We start from the raw sequence: 10,208 nt of genomic DNA, 5'->3' as shown, positions 1-10,208 counted from the left end.
GACCAGACAATAGAAACCCACCACCTAGACATACTGAATTAACATTTAAGAGAATGAAGAGTAAGAAAGCAAATATTCAAAGCTTCTAGAAGATAGGAGCCGATTGCCTACAAATTGACACTAGTAATATTAGGTTTTCTGAATAGTGATACTCTGTGGGAAAAAAAAGAATAAAGTAGATTTTTTAAAGAGATTTGTTTATTTTTAATTGGAAAGTCAGATATACAGAGAGCAGAAGAAACAGAGGAAGATCTTCTGTCCACTGATTAATTCCTCAAGTGACCGCAACAGCTGGAGCTGCAACAGTCCGAAGCCAGGAGCCAGTAACTTCTTCCTGGTCTCCCACATGGGTGCAGGGTCCCAAGGCTTTGGGCCGTCCTCTGCTCTGCTGCTTTCCCAGGCCACAGGCAGGGAGCTGGATGGGAAGCAGGGCTGCCAGGACACAAAACGGTACCCATTTGGGATCCTGGCTCTTGCAAGGCGAGAGCTTTAGTTGCTAGGCTACCATGCTAGGCCTGAAGTAGGTCTTTTAAAGCATTGAAGAAGATAAACACCTAACTAGAATTTAAAAATTAATCATTTAAATTTAAAGGCAGAGTCACAGACATATAAGGCAATGGTGAATCATTTGAAGAACAAACTTGAAGGAAGTACTCCAGCCAAAAGAGAAATAAATCCAGAAAAGAACAGTGAAATCTAGGAAGTGGGAGTGAATCAATGCCTGTGTGATGTTCATAGCTGACTTCAAAAGCAATGACACGAAAGGACACATTTTAACAATGTAGAACTAAAACTCCAGTCTAGACCAATGGATCAGCCCATGCATGATTTGGTACTTATCCAGATGAAATAAGCTTGCACAGGAATGCAAATTAATATGATGCTTCTTTTGCTGTGAAAAAAAGTGTTAGTGACACAATTGCTTTAAGTATTGGTACAACAACAACAAAAAATTGTTGTCACCAACTGATATCAGACTTTTTTTTTTAGCATGTTTTGAGTAACACTGCTCCAGATAGGGGTGGGGTGGGATGGATGTGTCTAGGACCATGAGATGTGACAGTGTGCCAAGCTTTATACATCTTAGCTTCCTCTTGGCCTCCCATGTAGGCACAAGGGCCTTAAGACTTGATCCATCTTCTGCTAATTTCACACGCCAGAAGCAAGGAGTCAGATTGGAAGTGGAGCAGCTGGCACTTGAACTGGCACCCATATAGGATGCTGATGCCACAGGCAGAAGCTTAGCCAACTGTGCCACAATGCCAGCTCCCAGAAAATTGATTTTAAATCATATATCTATTTTCCCTCTAGAAGCATTCTTCTCCTGTCTTTGTGGTGTCTAAAATAACACCTTTTAATAGAGATACAGATTAGTGTTTTCATAGCATGTTTGAGTTACTGTATATCTATACTTGAGTAGAGATAATATCTTTCAGAAGAATAAAAATGGAATATTACTGTGTTGAATTAAAAAAACAAAAAAACCCCAAAAATGTTCAGGAATGCCACTTTCCCCTAAACAGGTCCCATCTGTGTATTGAGTCTTTTTCATCAATATCCCAGCACGGAAGAACTGTTATTTGCTTCAAATGGGCCCAAGATAAGCATTAAGCACCTGATAGCGTGTTCCTAGTGAATTTTAATCTCATCAACAGTTGAGATGGTCTAACCCACTCTTTATAATTCTCACTTGGATGAACCAAATTTAAACCATCATGTATTTAATACATGCACAGTTGTCAAAGGCAGAAGACTAATGTTCATATGTTGCAGTTCACATCACTTCTCCCAAAAGTACCTCCCAAGATGCTTTCACACCTTCCTCTGGCCCAGGTGTGTGGTGGTGCACTTCAGAAATGATTTATGGGCCCAGCACACTTCCGCTGCAGAAATGATTTATTTCTGAAGACCAAGTGGTGCCTATGGTCCCTCTACCATTGGCTCTGGGAGTTCTCAATTTGATGAAGCAAACTTTACAGAACAACTTGCAGCATTGGTTTATCCCTGGTTTGTCCTCCCCAGTGAGCTTTACACTAACATCTTCAAGAGCTAAGTTTCCGTCGGCTTGTTTATTCTTAAGACAAATCCGTTAGAAAAAGCACTACCACTTACATGTGTAATTGTTTGATTATGCTCTGCCAAGTAAAATGCAGAAACAGTAATTCAAAGATCTTATCTACTTCCTTTTCTCAGTACACTATGTGCAACATCTAAACATTTTCAATAGTCTCATAATCCTTACTTCTTCTTTTCCCAAGGTGAGGTAATCATAACAGTATTCTTCAGAAAATTCCCCTACATATATTTTTAAAGCATAATTAAACCACTCCAGAATTATCAGTAGCACATGAAATAAGTAAAAAAAAAAGTCAGAGCAGACAAGAAAGATTACTAGCAGAGAAGTATTCCCAGAAAACACATGACTTAGATACTCATGTGAAATAAATTATTTTAGGCAAAAGTAGTGTGAGACTTCACATTTCTAATACTCTTAAATTCCATGCATGGTATATCAGATCTTTTAATGTCTCATAGCTTAGTGCTACGGTGACCAAAATCAACAAAAATTTAATCAAAACATATCAAAGAAACTTATAACTTAATGGAGGGGTGTGCAAAACTCAAGGCCTCTGCAGCTCCTTGTATCTGTTCCCCCCTTTTATTGCAGCCCTCAAGTTGCATGACACAGTGATTACTTTTAAAAAACTTTAATTTTGAATATTTACCTTTATTCATCTTTTCTCCCCTAATCCAAAACAATGAAGATTATGTAAATTGGTCAATTTCTAACAATATTTTTAATCTATTTATTTATTTTTAGAAATTTTGATTTATTTGGAAGAAACCCAAAGGGTCAGATAGATGTATCTTCCGTTGTTGATTTCCTCCACAAATGCCCACAACAGCTAAAGCTGTGTCAGGTCAAAACCAGGAGCAGAGACCTCAGTCTGGTTCTCCCTGGGGGTGATATGGATCCAAATACTTGAATCAGTTACCAACTACCTCCAATGATGTGCAAGAACAGAAACCTAGATTGGATGCTGTGGAGCTTGAACTTGTACTCAGGCAATACGGGTTGTGGATGTTTCAAGCAATGCCAAATGCATGCACCTTGAGAAATATTTTTAAAAAGAAACGAACAAAAACCTTGCTGGTGAGAGTGGAGGAAACGTGAGAGACTAAAAATCAAGAGATGATACTTCTACATAAAATCAAGACAGTTTAAGAAATTTGGATTAACTCTTCCTTTGTAGGCAAGTAGGAAAGCTAGGGTAATAATAATAATAACAAAAAAGCCTGGAAGACATCAGCCAATAATGAAGAATTACTTGGGGTTCATGAGTGGCAGCAGGTGAAGCAGTTGCCTGCAACACCACCATCCCATATGGGCACTGGTTCAAGTCCTGGCTGCTCTACTTGCAATCCATCTCCTTGATAATGGCCTGGGAAAAACAGTGGGAGATGGCTCAAGTGCCCGGAGCCGCTGCTGCTCATGTAGGAGACTAGAAGAAGCTCCTGGCTCTGGGCTTCAGCTTGGTCAAGCTCTGGCCTGTGTGGCCATCTGGGGAATGAACCAATAGATGAAATCTCTCTTCCTCTCTCTGAAACTCTGATTTTAAAATAAATGAATAAATAAATAAATACACCCCAAGATATGAAGATAAGAAATAGCTGCCAAGATTCAGAACATGAAAGAACTACAAATAAATTAGCCTGACATTTGGAATTGCTTTTGCTCTGGCCTGATTGCTGATTGTTCTAGAATTGCTGGTTGAAAGGTTAGCAGGGCCTTTGATAGCCACTTCAGATGGGGGTGAGTGGTGCAAGGTGGGTAGGATGGAGTGGACAACAGCATCACTCATTGTAGAGACTTCAACCTAACTTTGAGTTCCTTAATGATCTGAAACAAGAGTTCCTAATAGTCATTGACTCTTGGAAGAAGTAGATTAAAATCCTCCCAAGAAGGCAAAAATCAAAGGTGTTAAAGTATTTCTGAATTGTTTACAATTTGGAGAACAAGACCAGACTTCACAAAAACAACCAGTACGGATTTACACATAAGGACATTAAAGCATTCTTTTTTTGTGCATATTTAGGAGAAAAAAGACAAAAAAGTTTTTGTGGAAGACAGGAAATTGTAAAGATGGTAGTAGATTTGAAAACAGAATTAAATATAAGCTCTAGAGCAGAAAAAAAAATAGCTAGAAACCAAATAGCAGAAGTGAAGTTTGGATACAGAAAGTGCAGTTTAGGATCCATAATCCTAACAGTTTCTCTTAACATTAGGAAAAAAAATTGGGATGTTCTTAACTCTAAATTTAACTAATTGGAGTGGAACCAAGTTAAATTATTTTCCAGCAAGTCACTGAAAGCATTGAATCATCTGTGATGATTTGATCATGGCTTGTTCCCTCCAGAGCTCACTGATATTTCATACCCATTAAGAAATATTAGAAGCCTGGTGTGATGGCTCAATGGCTAAATCCTTGCTTTGCAACACCAGGATCCCATATGAGTGCCAATTTTTGTCCTGGCTGCTCCACTTTCCATCCAACTCCCTGCTTATGGTCTGGGAAAGCAGTAGAGGATGGTTCAAAGCCTTGGAACTCTGCACCCACCTGGGAGACCTGGAAGAGGCTCCTGGCTTCTGGCTTTGGATAGGCTAAAGCTCTGGTCATTGTGGCCATTTGAGGGGGTTGTGAATTAGTGGATGGAAGATCTTTCTCTTTCTCTCTCCTTCTTTCTGTAAATCCTGATCTGCCTTTCCAACAAAAACAGATACATGTTTTTGTTCTGTGTTTTTAGAGAGATACTGGGAGGGGGGGTCCAGGAAACCTTTAAGAGGCTTTGCACTCATGAATGGATTAATCTGTTCACATGCTTAATTGATTAATAGGTTGATTTAGGGAGGATCTGCAAGAGAAGTCAGTTTTTCTGACATGTTCCCTCTCCCACTACACTATACTCTCTTTTGCCTCAGATACAGTCCCTAGACCTTGAACTAGAACTGGAGCTGTAATAAACCTCATTGTTTTATGATTCACTCAGCCTTCAGTTTTGTGTTATAGGCTATAGAAACCATGTGAAGGCATCACTCATAAGGATGGAGAGCATATCAGATATGTAATAGGGGGACAACATTTTTAAGCACTGATAAAACCATGATGGTTTTTATTTTGTGTTTTAGTAACATTATTCTTTTTTTATATAATTATCTTATGGTATGGTTCCATAGACTCTGGAATTTCCTGTCTTTCTTTCCCAATATCTCCCCCTCTTGCTGATTTCCCTGTTATTATTATAATAGTATATTCCTTCACAAAGAGTCGTAAGTCCATCATTTGGCTATTCATGTGTTTCCTGACATTGTAGGTATGAACAATGGCAGAGTACAGCATCCTATTGTTAAGATATAGTTGACAGTTTCATTGGGAGTCCATTTTTGATCTGGAAATAGAGATGCATACTGCATAGTGTCTTCACATCTGGATATGACAGTCTGCATTACATAGTTACTATATATCCCCTCAAATGAAAAGCCATAAACAAAATCAGCAACAGGAAGAAAAATAGAAATTTGTATTGCCATGAAGTTAACTAACATGCTATTGAATGACCAAATTGTCACTGAAGAAAAGAAAAAGAAAATAAAAACCTTCTTGAAAACAATGCTTCTATATGACATATGTGTTACTGAAGAAATCAATAAGAAAAACAAAAACCTTTTTGAAGAAATGACATAAAAACAAAATACCAAACCCATGAGGTGTGGCAAAAACAGTATTGAGAGGAACATTTATAACATCTGCTGTAAAAAAAAATTGAAATATCTCAAGTAATGACCTAGTAATGCATCTCAAGGATTTATTAAGAAAAATGAGAGGGAAGCAAGAAATTACAAATATCACAGCAAAAATAAATAGAATTAGAACTAGAAACTACAAATTGCAGCAAGAAAGAGCCATTTTTTAAGAAGATGAACAAAACAAACTTAACCAGCCTAGCAAAGAAAAATAATAAAGAAAAACAAAGTATAATTAGAGATGAAAAAGAAATTATCCTAAGAAACTAGTAATCTCTTCTTATTGAGTGATCCTGTGATCATTATGTGGTGTCCTGCATCTCTTTTAATATTTTTCACGTCAAAGTCTATATTATCTGATAGAAGAAGGGCCAAACCAGTTTGTTTTTCCTTTTTAGTTGCCTGGAATATCTTTTTCCATTCTTTCACTTTCAGTTTCTGCGTATCTGTGTTGGTTAGATGTGTCTCTCTCTTTTTTATTAAGATTTCTTTTTAAAAATTTATTTTTATTGCAAAGTCAGATATACATAGAGAGGAGGAGAGACAGAAAGGAAGATCTTCTGTCCAGTGGTTCACTTCCCAAGTGGCCACAACGGCCGGAGCTGCGCTGATCCAAAGCCAGAAGCAAGGAGCTTCCAGATCTCCCATGCAGGTGTAGGGTCCCAAGGCTTTGGGCCATCCTCAACTGCTTCCCAGGCCACAAGCAGGGAGCTGGACGGGAAGCAGGGCTGCTAGGATTAGAACTAGCTCCTATACGAGATTCTAGTGCTTGCAAGGCAAGGACCTTAGCCACTAGACTACTGCGCCGGGCCCGAGATGTGTCTCTTGTAGGCCACAGACACATGGGTTTTGCTTTTTGGTCCAGCTGGCTAATCTAAGAGGTTTGATTGATAATTTAATCCGTTTACCTCAGGGTTAATAACAGTAGGTAGCAATTTGGTCCTGCCATTTTAGCAGTTTGTTATTCATTGTTTGATTTAGTCTTCTGTTGTTATTTTTCTGGGATGTTCTTATTTGCCTTTGGTTTTGGTGGGTGCTATTCCTTTTCTCTGTCAATAGAACATCTTTAAGTATAATTTATAGGGAAGGCCTGGAAGAGGTGACTTCTTTGAGCTTTTCTTTACTGTGGAAGAATTTTTTTTTTTTTATTTTCAAACACAAAAGAAAGCTTTGCTGGGCAAGTTATTCTGGGCTGGCAGTTTTTCCTTTTAGAATCTGGAATATGTCACTCCATTGCCTTCTGGCCTAAAGAATTTCTTCTGAGAGTTCAGCAGTGCGCCTGATTGGGGTTCATCTATATGTTAATGAATTTTTGTCGCACGCATATTTAAGGATCTTTTCTTTGTGTTCAACTAAAGAGAGCTTGATCATCATGTGTTGTGGTGAAGATCACTTTGGTCAACCCTATTGGAAGTTCTCTGCTCCTCCTGGATATTGTTTCCCAATTCTTTCTCCACATTAGGGAGGTTTTCCTTTATTATTTCATTCAGTATATCTTTAAACCCAGTTTCTCTTTCTATGCCTTCTGAAACTCCCATTACTCTTATATTTGGCCTTTTAATAGTGTAATTCTTGAATACTTTTCTTAGTTTGACTCAGTTCATTTTCTAGCTTTTTGGTTTTTCCCCCATTGTTGAAAGAAATGCCTTCCAGTTATGAGTTTTTTTTCCTTCTGCCTCATTCATTCTATTGAGGCTTTTCACTGAAGTTTTAATTTGCTCCATTTAGTCCCTCATTTCTGTAATTTGCTTCACTCAGTTTTAATTGGATTCATTGCTGTTATTATTATATAACATATTCCTTAAATTCCTTGAACTCCTCTTTGTGCTTCTTATTGTTAAGAAGCTTTATAACAAGTTTTAAAAATTATCTATCCCCATTTCCTATATGTTGTCCTCAGATAACTCTGAGGCTTTTGCTCCTTTGGGGGAAGGCATCGGTAATATTCATTGTGCCTCTGTCTCTTCTTTTGCTCTTGGTCATTGCACTTTGGTTAGCAGATTCCTCTCCATAGGGCCAGTTTCTAAGCTGTGTTACCTACTGGTCTACAGGTTGATCTTACTGATTGTGTTCAGTATCTGGTTCTTCATTTGCAGTTGCTTGTGCTACTCCCTCCCTCATTCCCCGGCTGTTGCATTAGGCTCCCACCATGGTCTCCATAGCTCCAGCTCCTAGCTCTCCTTTTCCCACCCACTGTGTTCCTGTGCTGTGGCCAGACTGTTGCCTGTACAAGTTTTCTGCCACTCCTGGTTCAAGCAGTGCCCGGGGTTAGGGAGATGCCAACTGCCTTAAGTCACTGGGTTATCAGTGGTGCTGATCTTGCCAGAACCTGCTGACCGTTAGGTCTGAAGGCTGACTGCTACAGGGGTATCTGGTCATTGCTACACTGTTCTGCTGTCTCCACTACTTCCCCATGTTCATGGGTCTCCAGGTGTCCCTCTGCCATTGTGCTGTCATCTTCTATTTCCCAGAATCGCAGCTTCTCTGCTGCACCGATTGTCTGTTTAAATGTGTCTTTATCCTGTTCTGCTATCTTGTTTCTCCAACCATTATGGTGTTCCTGAACATTCATAATAATGAATAGTGTAATGTAACAACCCTGAAAAACGTCCAGTTAAATTGAATGAAAACACAGGCTGATATTTGATGCTGTGTGTGCTATGATTTTCATGTTATATATAGATATATCTATATACATAGACACATATATACATGCACACACACACATATATATTACTAGAAAGTTACATGAAATTTGTGACTAACTGAATATGGTCTGTGACACTTGACTGTGTGAAATGTTTCTCTGTAACTTTCTGCTGTTTTGTGACTAATAATTAGGGTGTTTGGTGATCAGATAATTGCCTTTCTAGGATGCTTTGCCCAGATATTTTTACCCGAGGTATATGACTAGGTTTTTCATTATTTCCCACTTATTCCTGTGTTCTTTTGTTCTTTTCTTAGTTGCCACTCAGAAATGAAAATAGCATAACTGCCAGAAGTAGAAACCACTTTATGCAAAGTGCCTTCAGGGATATATTTTCAGTAAGAACTCCATTACTTTGCCTTCTTTGGTCTGAAAGAGACTTAGCTGAATACATATCACTGTAATTGAGACCAGAGTTAATGTAGATTATAGTGTAACTTTTCTCTATATGTTAAGCTCTAAGATGATTGACATTCAGTCTCCTCGCTGCCCTCATTGCTGCAGAGTTGATCGTGTTGATACAATTCAGGGTTCAGACCCTCATGGACTGCTTCCTCCAAGATCATCATTTTTCTGTGGCTGTATCCCGTGACTGAATGATAGAGGACCATAGAGGATGGCTGTAAGGAATGGTTTAGGATTCATAGCATTGCATGAGGTTAGCTGAGTCTGATGTGTGCCCTCCTAGCTGATGTCTCCCTCTGTGAACCCTTCATTTTCATTAGCAGTGGTCTAAAGTTACTCCTAAAAAATGGTCCTTCACACTAAATTACATCTCAGAATTGCTTCCCAGGATACCCAAAGATGACAGTGGTATCCAGATTTCCCTGAAATGGGCATGGAAATTCATCCACCCATCACCTTTTCCTACTATTGGTTTTTTTTTTTTTAATTAAGCCAAGTTGGCAATTCAAAACAAAATCTATTGACTATTCTCTTCATATTATAACATCTAGACTATCCATCAAGCAGTCTTGTTACATATAATTAGCTTCCAAAAGAGATAAATGTACAATGTTTAAACACGTTAGCATACTCTATGATCAAATCACAATGTGTGACTAATTTTCTACCTCCGTTGCCAAAAAAGCTAGTATCGATTTCACCAAATTATCTCCAGGGGGCAGCAAAGAATGATCTTAATGCAAATAGGTTGGAGATTGCACAGGGTTTGTTTATGTAGCTCTGAGAGTGAGTGAAAAGATGAATAGATTCAGAAGGGTTAGGAGTGTGGGCGATGTGTTGGAGATAAGACAGGTGTCAAAGCAGACAGTAAAGGAGGGACAAAATAGCTACGTAGCAAGAGATAGACTCGGAGTGAGATTTCTTAGGCTTAAATTCTGACTTTATTACCTCTCAGCTGTAAAACTTTGGACAATATATTTTCCTGTCTGGATTCAAATTTCTTAACACAGAATAATAATAGTTTTACTGTGTCAAGTTCTTAAAATAATTAAATGAGGAAATATTTATAAACTGCTCAGAATAGGGTAGTTGTTAGTTTGAGGCTTGATCAGTGTTATTTAGGCTGCATATGACCAGTAAAACCTAGAATTGGTATTCAGAAAAATATAAAATGTGGTCACTACTTTAGTTTCAAATGTGGTCACATTTAGTTTCAAAGATTTGTTTCTAAAGTTTTCGTTTTCAACTGTCGGTGAAATTATAGTGAAAAATAACTCATGGAATATGATATCC

The sequence above is a fragment of the Ochotona princeps genome, chromosome 3 (genome assembly GCF_030435755.1).
Source record: "Ochotona princeps isolate mOchPri1 chromosome 3, mOchPri1.hap1, whole genome shotgun sequence".
In the NCBI taxonomy this organism is placed as follows: domain Eukaryota; kingdom Metazoa; phylum Chordata; class Mammalia; order Lagomorpha; family Ochotonidae; genus Ochotona; species Ochotona princeps.
Note: the sequence above shows the minus strand (reverse complement) of the source record.